Here is a 25766-nt window from a genome sequence, read left to right as displayed (position 1 = left end):
GTTGGGGGAATTTGGTCTAAGGGCTCGCTGTCCAGCAACAGGACCTTTGTTAACAGCAGCACATCTACAACGCCGACTTGAGTTTGCTAGAGACCACGAGCATTGGACAATAGAAGATTGGAAATATGTTATGTTTAGTGATAAGTCCAGGATGGTTCTTTACGGCTCAGACGGTCGCATCAAAACGTACAGAAGACGTGGGGAAGGATATGCTTATTGTGCTCGACGGGCACGTGTTGCTTTTGGAGGAGGCTCTGTAATGTTTTAGCAGGCATTTCATTCGAAGAGCGTACTGATCTCGTGCTTATTAATAAAGGAGCGTTGAATGCTTACCGATACATTACCGAAAATCTAGACAAGCATGCTATGCCTTTTGCTGGGTTTGTAAGAGAAATCTTTATTTTCATGCAATACAACGCGCGGCCACACGTAGCCAGCATGGTAATGCAACACATGGAAACCGTCGGTGTTCCAAAAATGAATTTTTCGGCTCAAAGCCCAGATTTGAACCCGATTGAGCATGTTTGGGACCCACAGGGAATAGTAACAAACAGTATACCTAGCCTAGTCTGGTTATGCAAATATCATCGATTTCAAGGCAAAATTTTTCGCAGATATCTGAAGCTTTTAAGTGGGGGTTACTAGATGACGAATAGATGATAAAGTACTCGTATTTTTACCTTGCGTTTTTTTTTAATAACAATTTATGCTCACAATTTGATTTTTTGTTTATAAGTTTTTTCCCTTATATTTTACATAAACTTTATGTCTTAAAAGCTTCAGATATTTGCGAAAAATTTTTCGACCTTTTTTTTTAACCAGACTGGGCTAACCTGTTACAACTGCTTTGTAGAATAAATCGTGAGCAGCTTCGGATGGCGCTCATAAAAGAATGGGAAGGTTTTCTTCGAAACAATATCCAGATCTTGATCGATTTAATGCCAAGTCGAATAAGGAGTGCAATTCAAAATAGAGGTGGTAATACAAAATATTAAAAATCACAACTTTATTCTAATTTTTAGAAAAAAAAAAGAAAAAACTTACAATGTTAATTTTTTAAATTTTTCATTAAAATTATCAATTTGGGAAAAGTTTTTTTTTGACATTTGTTATTTAAGAAACGGTTGGATACTGCTTTAAAACATATTCTTAAGCATTACACAAACATCTAATGACAATTAACTTCTTGTAGAGTTCTTAAAAATTTAAAAATTCCAAAAATTTTAAGTGGCTTGACGCGCAGTGTAGATCTGCTAAGTCCCTTCAGTGTTCTATTTGGCAGCATTCAAGAAAAGCTGACTTAGTTATTTCTGTTGTTGTATTCTTTACTTTAAAGATATGACCATAAAAAATTGTCTAATGGTGATAAATCCGGAAATCTTGCTGCCAATTCGATTGTGCCCTTTATTCATATATATCTGTCTTGAAAACCGGTTTAAATAATTTCGAAAATTGAGGCTAACGTGTCGTAATATGAAAAAGTCCGAAGCACACGGTCAAATATTTGATAAATTAGTTTGAGCAACCCATATGACGTCATATCCTGAATTTGATCAAATCCTCTACAAATAAAGGATCTTATATTTTTCAAGGTAGTTTCAAAAAAGTTTAAATTTGATCTATTCTTTATATCTGATCTTTGAAAAATATCTAAAGACAAATGACAATCAGCAGTTTGACATAACGTGATTAAATTAAAAAATATATTTTTTTTTGGTTGACAGTGTGTGGTTTGTGTTTGTCTTTTTATTTTGTTATAAAATAAAAGTTTAAAATATCTGGAGTCGCTAACAAGTTTCTACATTAACTCATTTATATCGAGAAAGAAGCTGTTTATACAGGGTGATTCATGAGGAACTTTACATACTTCTACCATATGTAGAGTCCCTCAGGGAGCATATCATGTGGCCACTAAAAAATGTCAACTCCTCTTCTTTATTAATTAACAGGGTGATTTGTGTAATTGACCATTTATTTCATTTTACTGTAGTGTTTATACGGCTCATTTGATTTTTTTAATTTTTGCATGATACAGTACAGCATTACCAGTCAAGCATTCAACTGGTATTAGCTAAACTAAAAAATTCCAGGACTGGCTTTGGAAAAATTAATTTAGGGATTCGTATTAAATATTACACCCTGTATAAATTTTTTTTAAAATGCAATAAGTGATTTTCAAACTACATAAATAGCCAATGAAAACGACATATGCGACAATGTTGTCGCACTTTTATTAAATTTTTAGTGAACGATCAAATCTTACCAAAAATAGAACAACCATAATGAAGTATCAAATTATAAGGTATTAATTTAAACAAATGTTATAAATTTCAAACATTTTAATTAAAATGAGTTCCTACAACATAATCTAATACGTAGAAAATTAACATCTTTACTGTGTCTTTGTATTATCTCTACGATAGAATCAATTGTTTTTCAATTTTAAATTTTTACTCATAGATCGTATTAGGGCATTATTTTCGATAAATAATAAATTAAATTGATTAAAAAGTCAAACCTCTTGTATGTGTTAGTTTTTGTTGATTGTAAATGATTAAAATTTTATGTCAAATAATAATACATTGCATCAACTGTACTAAATAAAAATAAATCTAAAAAAGTTTAAAATGAAGGTTGGCGTTGACCGTTTGACGTTTCTTGATATTTTATACCCATTGTCATTATTGTCATTATCAATTGTTATTTATGTGTACAAGAATACATATTTCTTCTGTCATATCTACGTTAAGTACATTGTGTTAGTTTTGGTAGAGCTTTTGTTACGTTCGTTCAAAATGCCACATCAGTTTTCGACCACAGAATATGCAGACATAATATTTGTTTATGGATTCTGTAATGGGAATAGTAGGGCTGCTAGTAGAGAATATCGCAGGAGATTTCCTAATCGTCGAACTCCCAGTCATCCAACATTTGGGTCAGTTTTTAATTATTTGCGAGAAAATGGCACTTTTCCTAGTGGAACAACAGAGCGACATGTAGATGAAGCGCAGGAAGATGACATTATGGACGCCGTTACTATGAAACCTACAATAAGCACTAGACAAGTAAGTAGAGAACTCAATGTTACTCAATCAAAAGTAAGTAGAGTCTTACAAAAAAATAATCTATACCCATATCACATTCAAATGGTTCAGCGACTACATGCTGGAGATGAGATCGATAGGTTGGAATTTTGTAGATGGATTAACAATAATCGACCAACGCTATACAGGACACTATTTACAGATGAAGCCCAATTTACCAGAGACGGGATAAATAATTCACGAAATTCACATGTGTGGGCAGAAGAAAATCCCCATGCTATTCGAGAACGTCGTTCTCAGTTAAGGTTTTCGGTTAACGTGTGGATTGGTGTCATAAATAACCAATTAGTAGGTCCTCACTTTTTTGATGGTCCTTTAACAGGGCAGGTCTATTTGAACTTTCTACAAAATATTTTGCGAATTTGCTTGCCAACGCGAACGTTGCTATCCGAGGGATGTATTTTCAGCATGATGGGGCACCCCCACGCTTTTTACTGGCAGTGAGAAAACATCTCAATAATGTTTATGGCAACAGGTGGATAGGACGTGCAGGTCCTATTTCGTGGCCTTCAAGATCCCCTGATTTCAATCCCGTTGATTACCATATTTGGGGACGATTGAAGCAACTAGTTTACGCAGTGAATATTAATAACCGACAACAATTAATTGATAGAATTATACATTGTTGTAATACTATTAGAAACGATCCCCAGAGTATCCGTAATTCAATACGTCAATTAACAATTCGGCAACAAAAATGTGTACAGGCTGCAGGGTTCCATTTCGAAAATCTATTTTGAATTATTTTTATTTTGTTACCATTATTGTATCTTTTCCAGTTCTAATTTATGGGTTTATCATAACTATGTACATATTTTTAGTTTTTTTTTTAAATTGTTCTTCGTTATTGTTAGTAGTTACTGTTTTTTGTTGTGCAGTGACTCAGTTTATCATTTCAATTAAAATGTTTGAAATTTATAATATTTGTTTAAATTAATTACCTTATAATTTGATACTTCACTATGGTTGTTCTATTTTTGGTAAGATTTGATCGTTCACTAAAAATTTAATAAAAGTGCGACAACATTGTCGCATATGTCGTTTTCATTGGCTATTTATGTAGTTTGAAAATCACTTATTGCATTTAAAAAAATATATATACAGGGTGTAAAATTTAATACGAATCCCTAAATTAATTTTTCCAAAGCCAGTCCTGGAATTTTTTAGTTTAGCTAATACCAGTCGAATGCTTGATAGTAGTGTACTGTATCATGCAAAAATTAAAAAAATCAAATGAGCCGTATAAACACTACAGTAAAATGAAATAAATGGTCAATTACACAAATCACCCTGTTAATTAATAAAGAAGAGGAGTTGACATTTTTTAGTGGCCACATGATATGCTCCCTGAGGGACTCTACATATGGTAGAAGAATGTAAAGTTCCTCATGACTCACCCTGTATAATGTGAAGAATCCATTATATTATAAAAAATCCTTTATTGGATTATTAATCCTCCTAAATTTTCATTGTGGATAAAAAAATTTGAATGGTAAATAAAGCACAAACAACTAATAAATAAATATAAGGTTGAATGCTCGAATAAATGAACTTTGATCAGATAAAAGGCATATATCGAGCACAGTTTAATTAAATCTTGCCCAAGTACTTTCGATCCCTAGATCATCTTCAGGGGCATTTCGTCAATTGTGGCCTATCCGGCAAGAACAATGTAATGTACAATTTTATGTTTATGACATCTTGTTCTTGCCGGATAGGCCACAATTGACGAAATGCCCCTGAAGATGATCTAGGGATCGAAAGTACTTGGGCAAGATTTAATTAAACTGTGCTCGATATATGCCTTTTATCTGATCAAACTAATAAATAAGCAATAGAAACGATAACTGTCATTGACATACGTCAATAGAAAACCGTCAATAGAAATTTGGATCAAAATTAAATGATCGTGTGAAAGGTAGAATTTAAATTTTTTTAACAATCTGTAATTATGACGTCATTACGTAGGTTTTATCAGGGGCAGCTTCACCATTGGTTCACTTGTACAGTGAACACCCAATAAAATTTCATTAAAATACAGTTTTGTTTAATCTCATAAAGATTAACGTATTATTAAAATATTTTTTTAATCTCAGAATTATCATAGTATCATTAAAATAAACTTATTAATTATACATATTAATTAATGATATTTGCTTGCACTATGCCGCTGAAAGCACGTGCCAAGTACGGAATTCAAATTGAAGCCAGACATTAGACAGTAACCCTGTAGTTAGAAAGAAAGATCTTAAACAGTAAGGATTTGCGAATTGCACAAAGAGACCGGAGCATTTCTATTCAAAGTTTGGTATTTTCTGTTGTTGAATTTAGTTAAATCTTAAATCCAATATTAGTAGTTTTAGGATGGAGCCTTATTCAGTGAAGTTTATAAAAGAAAACGCAAGTAGTTTTGAAGATAGACTTCTTATAAAAAATAATGGACCACCTCGCCGAGATAAACTTGGTACAAGAATGTGCCATAAGAAACAAAAAGTTTAAACTTTGTTTTAAAGTTGAACAACATAGAAAAACTTCATAGTTGTGTGGGTGTGATAAAGTACATTCTTTGTTTTGTTTTCCATGTTTAGTGTTTTCAAATAGTGAAGCTATTTCTTCAGAGTGGACAAAAACGGGCGTTCGCGATTTATCTAACTTAACTCTCGGATATTGGCAATATTGACGTTCGCAATATTGGCAATTATTAGAATAGAATAGAATATTCTTTATTAATCCAATGAGATCACAATGTGATATTGGACAAGTCATATCGTTACATTAAGCATAATCAACAAGTTATATAGGACAATTACATAAAACATAATCAAAATAAAGATTAATATAAAAATAAAGATATGCAATATAGAGCGTCTCTGACTCCCGTCGGTCCTCATTCCCTGTAGTCTTTTATTAAGTCAAAATAATCACTTAGGTTGTAAACGCATAATTGGATCAAGCATGATTTTAATTTTATTTTTGAATTTTTGAATATTATTTTCATTTCTTATATTAAGTGGCAAACAATTGTAAAATTTCGATCCTGCAAAATCAGGACTAGTTTCCAAAAGAGTTGTGGAGTGTTTACACGCTTATCCATTCACACGCCATTCTGGATATCCAAAATCAATAAAAGACTTTAATTAACTGTTAACGACCAAGTTAACAAAATCGTACATTTTGTCCCGTCTTATCGATTGTGTTAAACTTTGTGGCGTATTCGAAATAGCTTTGCTGGGACATAACAAGTCATCAGGAATCCTGGAATATACAGTGGCCTCATTGATTTTGTATAAGAAATCGATATGTTTATGAAACAACATTTACAGGGACATAATGTTTTAAAGGTATGTCAAAATCAGTTTAAAATGACGTATAAATGCTATTGTAACTGTTTGCCAGGAAGAGATTAAAAACAGGTTTCAGAGGCACGGTTTATATCCATTCAGTGTGATAAAACTACTGATGTTTCTACCCAGCTGCATCGTGTTATTTTAAGGTATGAGAGGAACGGCCAAATGTACCAACGCTTTTGGAAATTTTTAGAACCTGTTTCTCATAGTGTCAGTGACATAGCCACAGGAATTTGAAGAGAGTTGGAACTGCTTAATATTTCCCTAAAACAGCTAGTAGGTCAAAGCTATGATGGAGCAGCTGTAATGTCAGGAAGGGAAGGTGGTATTCAAATTATTATAAGAAAAGATTTTCCTTACGCATATTATGTACATTGTTATGTACATCAATTTAATTTAATATTGCAAAAAAGTGTTTGTGTACATGCAAATGTAGCCGCCTTTTTCCCAAGTTTCATGCATTTCCGCCTTTTTTTCAAGATCAGCAAAAAGAACTACCATGCTAGACGACATAATGAAAAAAAAAAAAAAGGATTCCAACAGCACCAGCAACAACATAAAATTTTAACACACGAACTTTGAAAACAAAGAGCTTCTAAAAAATTGTCTAGAGCGTATATTACGAGAGCAGCGGGAATGATTTTACCACAATAAACCAAGCAGAAGCGTTACTGGAATATTTAAATAATACATTTAAACTCCATCAGTCAGTATCATAATCTGCACAAACAAAAGAAATGTGTGGTATCCTGATTAATCAGTGCAAAGATAGGTTTCATTTTACAGAAAAGCTTTTGGTTTCAAAACTTCTTTTGTCTGAAAAATAGTTATGTCAGAAAATGGAAGGAGACGGAATGAACATTCCCCTTCGGAAATCGTTTTCAAAATATAAAACATAAATAAATAAAATTTTAAAAAACTACGCCTTTTAATTAAAAAAAGATATTATTTAGTATTTTCCAAATAAAATCTTTGAAACCATATTTTTATTAGATTTTTTAGAAGTAGTAGGTGTGAAAATAAAATTAGTTCTGTAAAAATAAAATAAAATAAGAATTAATTCCAAAACTGCTGCTTAAATTAAAAACAATTCCAAACAATTAGAAATTTTAACACAAATAAAATTCTTAGCGAAGTAAATGTTCAAACAAACCTCCACCTTGTGCCAAACACAAACCAATTTTCTCATTTTTCTCACCTTTCTCATGTCGTTGAGTTTATTTGCGGATATGTTTTGGCTAAGTTCGAGTATCTTTTGTCTCAATTGCTCCAAGTTGGTGGCTCACTCTAATTCATGCCTGTATAACTTGGTTTTTAGCAATCCCCAAACATAAAAATCTAGGGGAGCTAAGTCGAGTGGCCGAAGCCTTTTGATTGTACCTTGTGTACTAATCACCCTTTCACAAAAAAATTAAAGCTAACTGGTCTCTAACGGCCTGTGCATTATGTGAAGGAAAGTCATTTTGTTGAAACCAAATTTCGTTTAAGTTGATTTGAAGATGTTGAAGTGCAGGAATAATTTGATGTCGCAGTAATTGAAGATATTTTACTGCGTTTAGATTTCCTTTGATGAAAAAAAGGAAAAATAATATAATCTCCCAAAATTCCAATCCAAACATTCATTTTTTGTGCATACTGCAACACGCGCAAATGCTTATTGTCCAATAACGTACGTCCAAATTGTAAGATCAATAACGTATTGCTTGTCAAATTTAACGTGATACTTGGCCGATTTGAAATTAGGCTCCACCCACGATGCGCATTCGACCACAACACAATTCGACCTTATTATTTCTTGGCCCTTCGAAGTACAAGGTACTTGTATAGTCTGCGACAAAGTTTTTTTTATTTTACTTATGTTTAAAGTTACTGTGTGTTGAAGAACTATCGTATTACAATAGATTTGACTTTTTAAATAATTATTGTTAAGTATTTTAAATTATAAACATGGATTTTCATTCAAAATTAGAAGGCAAAGTCTTGTCTGGACAAACGAGGGAGGTAATAGCAATTGTAATTATTTTTATGCAGAGAGAAGCGATGCAAAATCGGCATGTTAAAGATTTTAAAAAAATTCAAGAGCGTTCTTCCTTAGCAACGGGAGTAAGTATAGCCACTATAAAACGGATCTCTCGTGAAATGAAAAATATAGAAGAAGGTGCTTCTGCATCATTTTCGACGCCTAACAAAAGAATGAGATCTGCCCCAAAATCCAACTTGGGCGATTTTGACAAAGGTTTACTTCGGCGTATAATAATAAATTATTATCTCACGGAAAAACGAGTTCCTACATTGCGACATATAACAAAAAAAATTAATGAAGGCAAAATTCTTCTAATAATTTTATTTTATCTGACTTATTCATATTGACAACTCAGTCACTATTTGAGATATATTTTATATGATATATTTCTACAAAATCTCTGTACCAAAATAAAATATTCGGGAAAGTTAATAAAGTTATACAGTTTAGTACCTAAATACCGGATGTTGACAGCCATCCCAACGGAGCTGGTATTATTCTATTGTAAAGAAATAAACAACAGATTAAAATATTTATGACTTACTAAAATGCTAAAATGCCGAAGATCCGAAGAATAAAAGTATAATGACTATAATTTAAAATATAACGACAACTCTAGTATAAAAATTAAGTAATAAATGTTTCGTCGGTATGTTCCAGGGATAAGATTAACTACTGTTCTTTTATTCTTATACAGTTTACTGTAACGCAAATGTAAAGCTTTCATCTCTACCAATATTCCTCTTATAAAATTATAGAACGAAACATTTATAGAAGTGTTCGAAAAAACTGCCGCTTCAACATGACTGAATGGTCAATATTAATGAGTCAAATAAAATATAATTATTAGAAGAAATGTTTTACCAAGTAACAAAAAGAAAATATTTTGTATTTTGAGAAAAATTTCCGAAGGAAAAATTGAAACGTCAAAATAACATACAATATAGACATATCATAGAAGTTCCATTAATAAATAAGGTCACTCTCTGTAAACTTGTAGTATGGAGTGTACCAAAGAGGCGAAGAGACCGAGCGCATTACGTATCTCTTTTCCTCCGAATGCGTTCTCACTTAATTTTCTACGCAAGTGGACAAATTTGTCAAGTATCACCTTAAATTTGTCAAAATGTACAACTGATTCTTGTGAATTGTGAAGGAGGACTGGTCGGAAAACAAAATATTCTTCAGAAAATTATTATTTTCATTGCATTTCTCCATCATAATTTCACAGAATTCCAGCCGTTTAAAATGATCATCAAGAAATATGTTTGGGGTGGTCTGCATTTTATAACAATTGTAGTTGTTTCTTTTTAAAATATTCCTCATTGTTTTTCATTTAAGTCAACTTCATCGGTTATAAAGTACCATTTTTAATAATTGATGGATTCGACCGTTACTTGATGGAAATTCATTTTATGTAACAATAAAACACTGAAAACTTTGTTTTCAAAACTTCCACAAAATTTATTTTAAATTCTTATCACTACAGCTGTTTCGGCTAATTGCCTTTCCCACTTGAGAAGAATTTAAAATAAATTTTGTGGAAGTTTTGAAAACAAAGTTTTCAGTGTTTTATTGTTACAAGTACCATTTTATTATTTGTAGTCTTTCTGCAGTTCTGTAAACTGTCGACGTATTTAATTTTGATTGTCACACCTAGCTATGTTACATCTTAAGTAAACTGGAGATTTTACGTGAAAGGGTGTAAGTGGATCGCAAACAAACAATCGTTCGGTATAATAAGCGTTCGCTATGATATGCGTTCATGCACAAGTGTGGGGAAGACTACGGGGAAATACAGTTGTGATCTTTGTCTATTAGGTAAGTGAAAACAAAATGTAGTATCTTTGACAGATATTTCGCTAATTTTGTAATACCCACCATAGTTTTTTCCGAATCTGTACAGTTCCTATGTTGTCTAAATTTGCATTCTGAATGACCTTTTTTCAGGCTATGTTGAAAAGCTGGCATGCCAGCATGTCGCCTTGTCTAATTAGCCGCGTGGTTCAAAAAAAGTTGATGTGTCGCTTTGTATGTTTACATCGGATAGCGGTCATCAACATTTTTATCATTCATATGAGTTTTCTTAGAATACCTAATACCTAAGTCGCTAATAGCAATATATAGGCTTGTTCTTGCACAAAGACTTGGTATTTTAGAGGTAATTTCTTCCTTTGACCAGAATTTACCATTTATATTGTGCATGGTATTAGTTATCTGGTACCCGCCGTGTTTAAATAACTTTGCTGGAATTCCATCACCGCCTTTGGATTTGTCAATTATAAAAAAATACCAACTAATCCCATAAATAGACAAATCAGATTTTTTAAATAAAAATAAAATGTAATTTAAAAACCTCTTCATCGTAGAAAAGTAAATATGTTAATAAAATTTAAAAATTAATAAATAGTTGCAAGAGAAAAATGTCATGAAAAATAATTTCTCTTTTATACCTAACCTCCAATAAAAAATAAAAAATACTTAATCAATCCTTAGTATAAAGGGTAAATACAAAACAATTACTTTTGCCAATTAAAATAATCTTATTCAAGATAAAAACTTCTCAACAATAAAGATATAGATATAACGTGATATCAGTGATTACCATAGTAGTTTAGATATGGTGTAATAAGAGTAATATGAAATCAATAATTACTCGTAACATAAGCACGTTGAATTTACAATGAAAAATAAACTACAACTGTGATTTAAAATTACCTTATCACCTATAATGGAAAAACGATTTGTTAACATTGAAAAAATTCTACTTAGTATTATCTTGGCGTTACAACGCTTTGAGGGTTTTGGCTTACTTGTGTTGTTCTTCTAATTTATCTATTCTATTAGTAATTTGTAATCAAACTATTCATGATTTCTACCTTTACTTTTCTAAGCCTCTCTTCTTTCTCAAGTCTACGCCTCTTTTCTTCCTCTTGTCTACGTCTCTTTTCTTTCTCTTTTCTACGCTTCTCCTTCAGCTCTTCCTTTTCTTGTCTACGCTTCTACTTCGCCTCCATACGCTTATCTTTTTCCTGTTTCATTTTTAAAAACCATGTCGGGGTTCCAGACGGCTCCATTTCTTTATTAAATTCAGTTGATCTCGTATTAACCATCCACAATTGTTTAATATCTCTTAATTCCCACCGCTGTCACCAATGTTACACTTCTTTAACATAACTTGATTCAAACACCAACTTGCTTACAATACTTTAACAGAATTATTATTGTTATTATTATTATATTACAAATAAGGGCAGAGGAGCGGGCTCCTATTATGCCCAAAAATCAAAAATAAAAAACATCCTTATAAAACTAATACCAATTATAAAGTTAAGTAAACATATGGTGTCTTGATCCAAATTGTTTTAGATATTAAAGATTCCATTTGGCAAGAAGTTCACCCTGGACCTTGCAGTAGTTCGTTCCCTCTTTAATTTATATCGATGGCCTCTTAATCTTTCGTCTTGATTAAAAGTGAATATGGTGCTTAGTTTCCCAAAATTATGTTTTAACATACGGAAGGACATAATTAGATCACCTCGAAGACGTCGCTGCTCGAATGTCGTAAGATGAGCCATGGATAATCTATCTTCATAGTTAAGTCTTACACGGCCATATGCCAGTCTTGTGGTTTTACGCTGAACATTTTCAAGTAGGATCTTATCGCAAATGAGATCTGGATTCCACACTGGTCCGGCAAACTCAAGAATAGGTCTAACGTATATTGAGTAAAGTTTACTAACAGAAGTTAGAGATATACGTGTAAAACATTTACGGATCAAAACAGTTTCGAGTTTGCACGTTTACACACCGACACTATGTGATCAGACCAATTTAAGTCGCTATTAATTATCACCCCGAGATCATTGTGGGAGGTTACCAAGTTTAAGGGATCTCCATTAATAAAGTACGGTAGTGATGGGTTATTTTTGCCGATATGTAAAACAACGCATTTTTCAATGTTAAGCGGAAGTAACCATTCTGAGGACCATTTGAATATTACGTTAAGATCTTGTTGAAGAACATGTTGGTTAATAGTTGGATTCACATATAATTTCGTTTCATCAGCGTAAATGGAAACCTCACTGGATACGATGAGCGAAGATCACTAGTGTAGACACCAAATAGTGCGGTCCAAGTACTGATCCTTGTGGGACTCCACTCTTGACTGGCTTATCTAGTGAGTGGTCTTCCCCAACACGAACCCTGAAGTATCTGTCGGATAGAAAATTTTCAATCCAAATGTTCAACTTTCCGCGGATACCATATTGATCCAACTAAGCTAGTAATCGACGTTTTGGAACACGGTCAAAAGCTTTGGAGAAGTCTAAGTAGACTAAATCGACAGTATTACAATAGAATGACAACTATAAACTTCAAAAACTCAATTACAACTGTTATCCAAATTGTCAACAACATTATCTGACGTTCCAGACTTCACTAGACATTTCAGGATATTTCGATGGTATTTTGAATATTCTAGAATTTTAGTCCTTCTTCTTTTTCGTCATAAATAATGATGTAATCGATTTTCCGTACCATTGTCTTAGATTTTTCAACCATAATGTTCTTTTTCTACCAGGACCACGTTTACCTTGGATATGTCCCGGAATGATCAGATGCAAAAGTTCATATTTTTCAGGGTGTCTCATAATGTGACTGAAGCATTCCAGCTTGCTTCCCTTTTTTATATTGACCGTATAACCAATATATAACATTATTGTGAATTATGCACTAGACAGTTTGTAGAACTCGATTCAAAATTTCTAAAAAATATTTTCTATTAAACCAATTGTTTTGATTTTGAGGTAATTTACAATGTATAAGTTTTAAACGTACTGTCACCTTTCTCAAACTAAATTATATTTCAGTAATTTGCATTTTTATATGTGTATATAAATATTAATCATAAACATATTAGTTCAGCAATTTCTATACTGTGTTATTAAAATTTATGTTTAGTTTACATTTACTTATATATATATATATATATATATATATATATATATATATATATATATATATATATATATATTATATATATTACGAGGCGTGTTTTTTAAGTAAGTACCGTTTTGGAATTAAAAAAAGACGTGCAAAGATATGGCAATAATTTTATTTTTACATGAAAGCCTGTACCTTAATCTACTTTTCTACATAATTTCCGTGAATATTGAGGCACTTGTCATAACGTGGCACCAGTTTTTGAATATCCTCCTGATAAAATTCTGCCGCCTGACTTGTTAACCACTGCATAACAAATGTTTTGACTTCGTTATCATCTTGAAGACGCTGACCGCCCAGGTGTTTCTTCAAGTGCTGGAACAAATGGTAGTCGCTGGGCGCCAGATCAGGGCTGTATGGAGGATGACCTAGAGTTTCCCATTTAAATGATTTGATGAGATCTTTGGTCTGATTAGCCACATGTGGACGGGCATTGTCATGCAGCAAAACGATACCCTTACTCAACTTGCCACGTCTTTTGTTCTGGATTGCACGACGCAGATTTTTCAATGTCTCACAATAAGACGCTGCATTGATTGTCTCATTACGAGGCAGAAACTCCACTAGCAATACTTCTTTTCTGTCCCAAAAAACTGTGCACATGATTTTCCGGGCAGAAATTGATTGCTTAAACTTCACTCTTTTGGGTGATGATGAATGTCGCCATTCCATGGATTCTTGTTTCGATTCTGGTGTGACGTAGGCCACCCACGTTTCGTCACCAGTAACAATTTGGTCTAAAAAATCTTCACCTTCACTGTGGTACCGCTCAAGGAAAGTCAATGCACTGAATAAACCTTGGGTTTTGTGCAAATCCGTCAACATTTTTGGAACCCAACGTGAAGACAATTTCCAGTAATTCAAGTTCTCGGTAACAATACGATACAAAACACTACGAGAATACTAAGGAAAGCAGTCGGACAATGATGAAATTGTAAAGCGTTTGTTTTCTCTCACCTTTTCGTCCACTTTCTGCACCAAATTTTCATTAACGACCGAAGGACGCCCATTCCGTTCTTCATCATGCACATTTGTGCGGCCATCTTTAAATGTTCTCACCCATTTCCTTACCATTCCATCACTCATAATGTTTTGTCCGTAAACTTCAACGATCTCACGATGAATATCGATCGGTTTTACGCCTTTAGCACTAAGAAATCGTATAACAGCCCGTACTTCACAATCAGCGTGACTCACGATTGTTGGAGGCATCTTAAACACTGGAGTAAACAAGTATACAATGAAGAATCAGACTGTAATGGCGTCAGTGCGTAGACAAGAGATGTAGGTAACCAGCGCTCATGCGCGGAACGCCGACCGTAGCGCGCTGCGGCGGCGGAATCGCAAAACGGTACTTACTTAAAAAACATGCCCCTATATATATATATATATATATATATATATATATATATATATATACAAAGGGGTATGATGACAGGTCACACAGTTGTCCAGTAAACTAACGGCGCCATCTAGGAAAGAAATATGAACTACCATATGTATTTTCTTCTTAAAACGATACGTTTAATTAATAATACTGTATTAATTATATATTAATATAATTAATAATTAATTTTAATAATATTTTTAAAGTGGAATTTAATACAAAATAATTTAAAGCTTTATGTTAGTTTAAATATAAAATCCTAACGCCACCTGAACAAAGAAATCTGAATTAATTGTGTCGAAATTTGCTAAGATATAGGTTCTGTAATTGTAATGTAAGATCAATGAAGTATAATATATATTTATTATAATGTCACTGGGTAAAATAAACATACACTTACTATAAAAATAAAATGACGTTTAAAAAACGTCAACGGTTAAAAAAAATATAATAAAATAAAAACTAAATAGGATTAAATAAAGGTAAATAGAATTAAATAGCATTAAATCACTTATACAGAAGTAAAATACTTCAAATTTGTACCTGATACATTGATCTATTGATACAAATTTAAAGTGTTTTACTTCTATATAAGTTTTTAAACTATGGTATACAGCCAACTACTGGGATTTTCTCATTAATTTCTTTAACATTAAATCAAGTTAAATAGAATTATGTAGAATTAAATAATTTTTTGAGCGTTTTGTGGGAGGGGAGGGGGTAGAATAGTTCGTCGGATCGTGACGTATGATACATCATGGGAAAGCAGAGGCGGTAGCGAATACGTTGAGACAGAAGAAAAACACACATTGCGGCGTTTCTAAGAGGGCATTACATCATATTTCCTTTGTGTTTGGTCCGATTGGAGCGTGTAATACGTTAAATGAAAGAGAAGGATATCACAAATATATTAAGATAGAAAAAACTACCAAAAGGGCACTACACGGTGTCTTCATTATTAATGAACGAATAGTTACATACGAGGTGTCATAGGGCACTATGACTAAAAGACAAATTTTGATTTATTGACTTAAAGAAGGCCTCCGGCTGAGTACAAAATAAACAACTGATCGAATCCTAACATGCGACATAGCAAATGAAAGAAGAGGATATAACGAATATATTCAAAAACAAAAAAAAAACAAGGGGACTACAAAAAGGGCAGTACACAGTATCTTCATTATTAATAAACGTATAGCAACATACGAGATATCACAGTGCACCATACATAAAAATAAAAATAGATTTACTATAAGACAAATTTTGATTTATTGACTTAAAGAAAGCCTCTAAACAATCCTAACATGCGACATAGCACATAAAAGGAGAAGATATAACAACTTATAACACTTTTTATACAGTATATTTATTATAAATTTTCTTGAGCATATTTTTATTTAATTATAATTCAATTTTTAATATTTTGATTTTTAATTATTGTTCCTTATAATCTTTGATGATTGGCCTTTCTCTCTCTTCTTTGTCCTCTTATCGATCATTCGCTTCATTTAAAACTTCCAATTTTCGTTAATATTTTTTCTTGGTTTCTATAATTATGTAATTGATTTATATTTGGATACTTTATCGATAAGTAAAAGATCCCCTTTTTGTGAAATTTAAAGAACTACTTCCTTTTGACACAGACATAATAACATTTAACAATCTTACACACAGATTAACATACAACAATCGACAGATAAAAACACAAAAGTTTACTTATAATAATTAAAAGAGCTGTGGTCATAATGAAACTGAATGTGACACTAAAGTGTGCTTTAGTGTAAAGTGAACGTTAGTTAAGGTTTAGTTTAGGTTATTAGTATGACATCGGGCTTTAATTTTTATTCTATACACTTCTCATTTTAAAATTATTTCATATAAATAAATGTCAGATTTTTACAATTCTCAGTTGAAAAATTTTATTAAAGTGTGACAAAAAGAGTTGAACTTTCATATTTATACTTTGGAAGAGATGGTCAGCACATATTAAATCTAAATTAATTAATATTAAAGCTCTTAACGAAATAGTAGTCACAGTAAACAATTGGAGTAACGAGGGGTGACCGTTATATAAAAAGTTAATATTTTTCAATTTTATAAAGGGAGACACAGTAATGGGTACAGAAAACAAATTTATGGTATGGGCAAACTATATAGAACAGCTGTTTAACGACAAACGAGACAAATTAGATAACAAATATTTCGTTGAAGAGACTGGACCAGAAATAACAGAAAGTGAAGTAAAACACACAATTAAAGAAATGAAAACTGGAAAAGCAGTAGGAGCAGACGAAATACCGACAGAAATATTGCAACTTATCGCTGACTGCAATATACATGTTATTGTCGAATTTTTTAACATCATATACAGAACAGGTACATTACCTAAAAAAATGGGTTCTATCAACATTCGTGACTATACCGAAAAAAAAAACGCCAGATAATGTTGCGATCACCGTACCATCAGTCTAATGTGCCAAATACTCAAAGTATTCCTAAAGATTATTCATCGTAGAATATATAAAAAGTTAGAACAAGACATTGGACAAACTCATTTCGGATTTAGAAATGCTCAAGGAACTAGAGAAGCATTATATGCAGTAAATGTGCTAATACAAAAATGTTTAGATGTAAACCAGGACATCTATGTCTGCTTCGTAGATTATAACAAGGCATTCGATACAGTGAAACATAATCTGTTAATAAAATTACTGAGAACAAAGAACATCGACACACAGGATATAAGAATAATAAATAATCTATATTATGAACAAGAAGCTGTCATAAGAATAAATAATTTAAAAACTAATAAAATAAAAATCAAAAGACGTGTTAGACAGGGCTGTGTCTTGTCGCTATCACTGTTTAATGCATACTCAGAGGAAATATTTAAAAAAGCATTAGAAGATGAAGTAGCAGGCATAAAAATAAATGGCCTACCCATACGTGAAATTAGATATGCTGATACAATACTAATAGCAGAAAACATTACAGATCTACAAAGAATTTTAGATAAGGTTGTTGCAGCGAGTGAAGAATTTGGTCTGTCGCTAAACACAAAGAAAACAAAATTCATGGTTATATCAAAGAAATATATTAGATACATCAATCTACACGTAAATAATAAGACGATAGAACGAGTTCAGAATTATAACCATTTAGGGGCAAACATTAACGAAACAAACGATTATACCAAAGAAATTAGAGTTGGAATAGAAAAGGCTAGAAGTGCATTCAATAATATGAAACAAATATTATGTTGTAGACACCTCAGCCTAAATCTTAGAAAACGAGTACTAAAGTGTTATGTATTTTCTGCTCTTTTGTATGGTGTGAAGACATGAACAATGTCTCAATAAATTGGAAGCATTTGAAATGTGGACATATCGAAGAATGCTAAGAATCTCCTGGACAGACAGAATAACCATTGAAGAAGAACTAAGAAGAATAGAGAACAGCAGGGAGATACTGGATTCCATCAAAATAAGAAAACTACAATATCTGGGTCATATAATACGTGGTGACAGATACGAATTCCTAAAACTAATAATGCAGTGAAATATTCAAATAAAGTGGTAGAAGAAGAATGTCCTGGCTGAGAAACCTCGGAGAATGGTTTAGATGCAGCTAAACTGAACTCTTTCGCATTGTAGTGTCAAAAGTTAGAATAGCAGTGATGATTGCCAACCTTCGTCGCGGAGATGGCACGTAAAGAAGAAAAGAATCTTATTAAAATCTATAACAATAGTAAATAAATAATAAAATTTATTTATTAAATTTTAAACATATTATTTAAATTTAAAAAATACAGAAAACATAGTATGAAGCTTCGCGCTAGTGTACAATATCGCATACTGTACTTACTACCTACTTTTTTTATTTTAATTAAAACAAACTAAATGTTACTGTGTATTAGTGATATTATTTTACTGTATTAACTTTTACAAGTATACACTTAAAATACAATATAGAACTAATCCAAAGTTTTATCAGATTAGAATATACTTAACCTTTATATTAATCTTATTTAAATTGCAGGTTACTAAAATGTAGGAATTTCTCATACAATTCATACTCATGGACAAAATTATCGAATATTTTTATCCGTTATCCTTGTTACTAGTAAATTATTTCAAATTATTGGAGTAAAAGCGATACATTCTTCTGATGGTATTCACGTACATTTCATGAGTGGTTATACATTATTAATATGACCTTTTGGAATAACAATTCTTTAGATAATTGAAAAATAATAGCGACTTAAGTTATTGGTTATACAATTTGAGACAGTTAATTAAGTAAGAGGCTGCAGCGGAGTTGAAGTGAAAAATTTAAACAAAAAGAAATTAAGCGACATTTCAAAAACAGTCGAACACTTAAAACTCTTTTACATTTTGATGTGTTGATTTCGTCTGCACAACGGGAAATAAAATAGAAATAAAAAGGTATTCCCTTTGTATAGAAAAACATTTAAATTAATAGAAAAGATACCGTACTTTGTGTTTTCTGTTTGGTCTTAACGATATATATTTTGAAATATTTAGAATAGGTTGCAAACAAAACGTGACGGGATTGAATCGGTAGATTTAGCGACAATTCGGTGCATCTTTCGGTAGAACATTTTAAGGGATTTAATAGGTATTTTATTAGCACCACCAATAAAAATGATTTCGTACAAAAACTAAATCAAGCACAGAGCGCTTTTAATAAAATTGAATAAAATAAACAAAAATTGGACAAGATATAACGTACCGGAATTTGGCACGTTAAACCTTTAAGAATAAAATTATTTAAAGAATTTTGAAGACTAAAATTAATTCTCAATTCATAGAGCTGGGTCGAATCTTCAATCTAATAACGTAATTGTGTGAAATTTGTGTAAAATAGAACTTACAAGAACAATTTCAGAAATTTAAAAAATACGTGAAATAGTACTAGTAATGGCAATGCTACACTATTTGGCAAGGGATCTAAAACCGTGGAGGGAGTTTACTACACCTACATTCCAGCCAATTCTATGTATTCCATAATAAAATCAAACTACCGAAAGAAAATTGTGTGGGCCTCCACAGAATAACCAACAATTATTATGAAGTGATCACACGTGGGGTTTATAATCACCTTTGGAAAAATGACTCCCCATTTTATTGTACAATACCTACCTATAACAAGACTGAAACTCCTAGAACAGTGGTGTCCAAGTGTCTCCTAACTTGGGAAAAAATATTTATACCTCAAGCCCGTAAGTGGCGCAAAAAAAAGGATTTAGTCGCATTATGTTCAAAAAAGATAATTCCTTCAAGGTATCACAAAGAATACATTGAAATACCCTCCAGAACGTCGAAAGTAGATATTATTGAATATGCGTCAACAGATTCAAAAAACTAATTACTTTATAATTATTGATTCTTATATTTTTCTGAATTTTAACATTAAATAAAAATGTTAGATTTTTTTACTATAAAAAATGCAAAAGTATCAAATAACTGTACATACTTAATTTAAAAAATGGTAAATCCCACATAGAATCTGGTGATATTATGTAGAGGAAACATGTTGTAAGCCACAAATTACAGTAAAACTTTTTTTTAACAAAACTGTAATATTGTTTATATGTTAACAAGTTAAAATCACAAACCATTAATATTCGTTAATATCAGGTTTAGAAAATATACACTCATGGACAAAAATATCGAATATTTTGGAATTTTCCAATTTTTTTTTGTAGTCACTATTATTACAAAATAATTTTAAATTATTGATAATACTCATATCGAAGGCTGATGTACTCAACTGGTGTAAAATATTTTGATGTTTATTTTGACGTTTATTCAGTGGTTAGTGTCATTCGTACATTGTATCATAAAAATCCTTCTTCACGTAAAGGAAAAATCATACTAATTCGGGTATTTTTAGTTTAATTTATTAAGTTTAATTAAATATTGTTTTGATTTAACTAAGTTTAAAACATGTATCCCACCAATTCGGCACTGCGATGAAGTCCAAGTAGCACATATTGTAATTTTGTACGAGGAAGGATATGCACAAAAAGGTATCGCACGACGTCTTAGCAGAACTGAATCTATAGTTTCAAATACTCTAAAAAGGTACCGCGAAACAGCAAATTTTGTACGAAGGTCTGGTCAAGACGCCCAAGGTGCACAACCGCAATTGATGACCATTTTTGGGTTCTTAATTTTACACGAAATCGTTCATTGACATCAATGCACCTCAGAAATGAGTTATTAAATGTTACACAACTTAATGTGAGTTCACAAACAGTTAGACGAAGATCAAAAGAAGCAAACTTAAAGCCCAGACGCCCTGCCAAAGTTCCACGTCTTCTCCAAAATCATAAAGCTCGTCGTATCGAATTTTCTAGAACACATATATTTAGTGGAATATCGACAACTGGAAAAACGTTCTTTTCGCTGATGAGACTAGAATCCTATTATGGAAGCCAGATGGTCAAAACTATGCCTACAGAATAATTGGAGAACGATTCGCCAGTTGTAGTCCCGCCCAGACCGTTAGTTTTGGAGTTGATGGCATAATTCTTTGGGAAGATATTAGTTGGGAGGTACATACCGCACTTGTGGAAGTGATTGGACGGATGACTGGTGATTCTTACGTTTAAAACACCCTGCAAGCGGTTTGCAAGCAAGCATAGTGAGTAATTATCTTGATGAGGTCCAAATTCGAAGATTGGATTGGCCACCGTCTAGCCCGGATTTAAATTCAATAGAGCACACGTGGGATCACCTGAAACGCAGCATACGACAACGAAATCCAGTTCCAAATAAGATAGAGCAGCTTCGGCTTGCTGCACAGAATGAATGGAATGCAATTTCCCAAAGGATATGACCAAAATTTACTTGCAAGCATGCTGAGAAAGATGCAAGTAGTAATAAGAGCTAGAGGGGGGAGTCCTCGTTACTGATCATGCACTTCTTTCAGTTTAAACCAGTTGTTTAAGCAATTTAAATTATCCATTAAGTTTAGAGTAAAATAACCTTATTTACCTAATATTAAACATTTATTTTTTTCACAATTTTCTCTGCATAAAAACTTGAAATTGTTAATTAAACATTGTTAAAATAAACTCTATTTTACAATAAACGACTTGCTTGACCAGAATTTATTTTGAAAAAACAAAAATTTAAAAATTCCAAAATATTCGATATTTTTGTCCATGAGTGTATATCTTATGTTAACTTATTTTATTAAGTCAAGTTGGTGGTGAGTGGTATCTACATACCTCCTCAATCACCTCGCGAAGTATACAACTGGCATTATCAAATTGTGGCAAATGTTGTTCTGCAATACTCGGTACAGGATATCTATTGTTGGTGATTACAACCTTCCTAATAATACGTAAATGTAAAAAAATGTTGTTTTATTTTTTTTTTCTTTTCATAAAGTCAATAGAATTGAAACAAGCTATACTATTAGTAATCAGCCACTGAAGTATGTTTCTTCTATTCGAGATTTGGGTGTTATTTTCGATGAGAAGCTTACTTTCTGTGACCACATAAACACTACTACAATAAATGCATCCAAACTTCTCGGTTTCGTTACTAGGAATTGCAAGTATTTCTTCATTAATTCAACAAGATTAGTGTATTGTTGCTTAGTTAGAACTGTTTTGGAATACTGTTCAATTATTTGGTCACCCTATTTTCAGAACAATATTGATACCATAGAAAGAGTCCAGCATACATTTTTGAGATATTGTGCTTACCAAGTTCACATCACTATTGAAAATCATGATTATTCCCCTATCTAACAACAATTTATTATATTTACCCTTACTCAAAAACCGTCGTGATATGTCAGGAGCTATAGTTATATATAAGATCATACATGGATTTATTGATTGTCCAAACCTTTTAAGCCAAATTATGGCTTGGGACTTGAGATACATGGGACTATTAAATGTTCTCGATTATGATATTTTCAATATAACTTTAATTCAGTTAAAAAGATCTCTTGCTTTGTGATATGTATATTGGTATTTGTTGAATTTTGTTCTTGTTATATTTTGTTTGTTTTTTAGTATGTAAGACTTTTAGTCTCATTTTTTATCAGTTAAGGGCCTAGGACGGGTGGAACCTGCGTGGCTTCTGGAACACATGAATGCACTGCTGGAAGCACAAACCTTTCCTGAGCCTTGGAGGACATCGAGGTTGATACTGCTTCCCAAAGCTAGGGAAAAGTATCGCCCCATCTGTCTGCTTCCATTCATCAGTAAGCTGTATGAAAGGATGCTGCGAGTACGCATAGACGACATGATTGAGAGGTCAGGTGGTTTATCAAGGAGGCAATTTGGTTTTTGTAAAGGGAAAAGCACGATTGATGCAATCATGAGTGTACTCGAACATCGCTGGGAGGCCCTGCTGTTGTTTGATGTTAAGAATGTATTCAATGCGTTGCAGTGGAACGAGGGAATGAAGGTAATGGAGGAGAGATAATGTCCTGGTTACCTGATGAATGTGGTGGCGGAGCATCTGTCCGAGAGGATTATGGTGGAAAAGGGCACGATCGTGGAAAAGGGTACGATCGTGGACGTGACGGCCGGGGTACCCCAGGGATCTGTCTTGGGCCCGCCGCTATGGAATCTGGCATATGACAAGGTTGTGCACTGTGAATACGGAGAGGGTACAACCCCCTTCGCATTCGCGGATGACCTCGCTGTACTGGTAGTGGCCCGGGATGAGCCAGATCTCAAATACCGGGTTCGAAACGCAGGCGGCGTCGTAAAGAAATGGATGACGCAGCACGGACTGAAACTTGCGACAGAGAAAACCGAAGCCATCATTCTGAAGGGGAAAAGGAACAGGCAAAATATTGAATTAAAATGTGCGGGAGCATGTCTAACACCCAAGAAACAAGTAAAGTACGAGCGGGAGCACGTGCGAGAGGTGGTCCAGAAGGCTGCGAATAGTGCGGCTGCGTTGGGGAGGGTGATGCCGAATCGAGGGTGTTGTACAGTCGATCGTCCTCTACGCGGCACCAGTCTGGAGCTAGGCGGTAGAGATAACGGCCTATAGGAGTCTCATGACACGAGTAGACAGAACAAGTCTGTTGCGAGTGGCATGCGCCTACAAGACTATGTCTGCGGCAGCCTTATGGACCATCTCTGGATGTGTTCCGTTGCATGTTTTGGCGGTGGAAAGAAAAGAGCTTTATGAGAGAAGAGGTCCAAACCTTACTGTGACCGAGAGAAGACAGGAAAGGGAAAGGTCAGTTGAAAGATGGCAAGAAGAATGGAACAACACGGAAGATGTGGCACAGTGGACGAAAATGCTGATCCCGAACATAAGAGATTGGGTGGACTGTGGCCACAGGCGACTGGATTATTTCCTGACACAGGTGTTCACGGGACACGGGTGTTTTAGGGCCTACCTCTATAGGATCGGAAAGGCTGATACAGATGAATGCCTATACTGTGGATACTCAAACACTGTGACACATACGATGTTATATTGCAGCAGATGGATAGTGGAAAGGAACAGAATGGAGAAAGAGACAGGTATGAATTTTGTTACAGTGAGAGAAATGATTGAGAGAATGATTGAAAATAAATTAGTTTTGACTAACATACACGGCTATATCCGTGCAGTGATCAAGAAAAAGGAAGAGGAAGAAAGACTGCTGGACCAACGCTAAAAGTAAGAGTCAATGATGCTGAAAGGTGAAGCTAGAAAAGTGGGTCACACTGTATGAGTTAGAATGCGTAAGTCAGACTGTGGGGAAGGAGGAAATACCCATCTGGGAATGATGCCGAACTAGGAGCAATAAGTGTGTTCTACGCGCTACCTGGAACGAGACAGGGAGCCTCCTTGCTGATGAATAGAGTGTGGATGTGTGAATGGAGAATGAATGAATAAAGGTAGTGATTCAGAAGTGATGCCGGCCTTACAGCGGCCATTCCGCTTCGGGATCGCTGGATGACAGAGGAGGGTCTGGTTTAGCAGGTAGGCGTTCGGCGTAGACTCGGAGACGAGAGGGCATTTTAAAGTACCTCGGGAACTATCGCCGGGAGTACGAAGAACGAATCCTGCACTAAAGTTAGTCAGGCGGCGTCCTGGATTGAGATGTCTTTTGAAGATTCCAGACTCCCCCCCCCCCTCTAGAAAGACGAAAAAAAAGTCTCATTTGTTTTTGATATGTGTTTTATAAATAATTTCAAGTTGTGAATCCTAACTGTGATATTGTATATTGTAATTTAATATGTTAATGGGGTTATCCCGTGTATTAAATAAGTAAATAAATATTTCTGTTAAAACCTTTGCACATCTTAATGGTAATTTATCTCTAGATTAACGCAATAAAAACTATTAGGTTAATTTCTAATAAAATTATTTAAATATTGTTTTGTGGGTTGCAACATCTTATCTTTCAACCGTCAATATTTTAAATTAAATTTAAACAAAATTCACTCGGTGAATTACGACGTTGGTAAAGGAGACAAAGTTAAGAGAAATGCAAAATCCCGATCATATCGTGCTGGTTTACAGTTTCCGGTAGGTCATATTCATCGTCTATTGAGAAAAGGAAATTGTGCCGAAAGAGTTGGTGCTGGAGCTCCCGTATACTTGGCTGCTGTTATGGAATATCTAGCTGCTGAAGTTTTGGAATTAGCGGGAAACGCAGCGAGAGATAACAAGAATCCCTGTATAATTCCTAGACATTTACAGCTGGCTATAAGAAATGACGAGGAATTAAACAAATTGCTTTCAGGAGTTGCCATCGCCCAAGGTGAAGTATTGCCTAATATATAGGCAATATTAGTACCTAAGAAAACAGAAAAGAAAGCTTAAGAGCTGTACAATTTTCCCTTTTTATACAACCCGGCCCTTTTCAGGGCCACACAACATTTCACGTGTGAGTTTAAAGTA

General features: G+C 33.4%; 1 protein-coding gene and 1 pseudogene across 2 annotated transcripts in view; one reads left to right on the top strand and one right to left on the bottom strand.

Annotated features, from left to right (window-relative positions):
- Positions 1-25766, bottom strand: part of LOC140443549 (uncharacterized) — a 68126-nt gene that overhangs the window by 40455 nt on the left and 1905 nt on the right. The gene's annotated exons all lie outside the window — the stretch shown is intronic.
- LOC140443152 (uncharacterized) lies at positions 16980-25688 on the top strand (annotated as a pseudogene).

This window comes from Diabrotica undecimpunctata, chromosome 6 (genome assembly GCF_040954645.1).
Source record: "Diabrotica undecimpunctata isolate CICGRU chromosome 6, icDiaUnde3, whole genome shotgun sequence".
NCBI lineage: Eukaryota > Metazoa > Arthropoda > Insecta > Coleoptera > Chrysomelidae > Diabrotica > Diabrotica undecimpunctata.
This window is presented reverse-complemented; position numbering and strand designations above follow the sequence as displayed.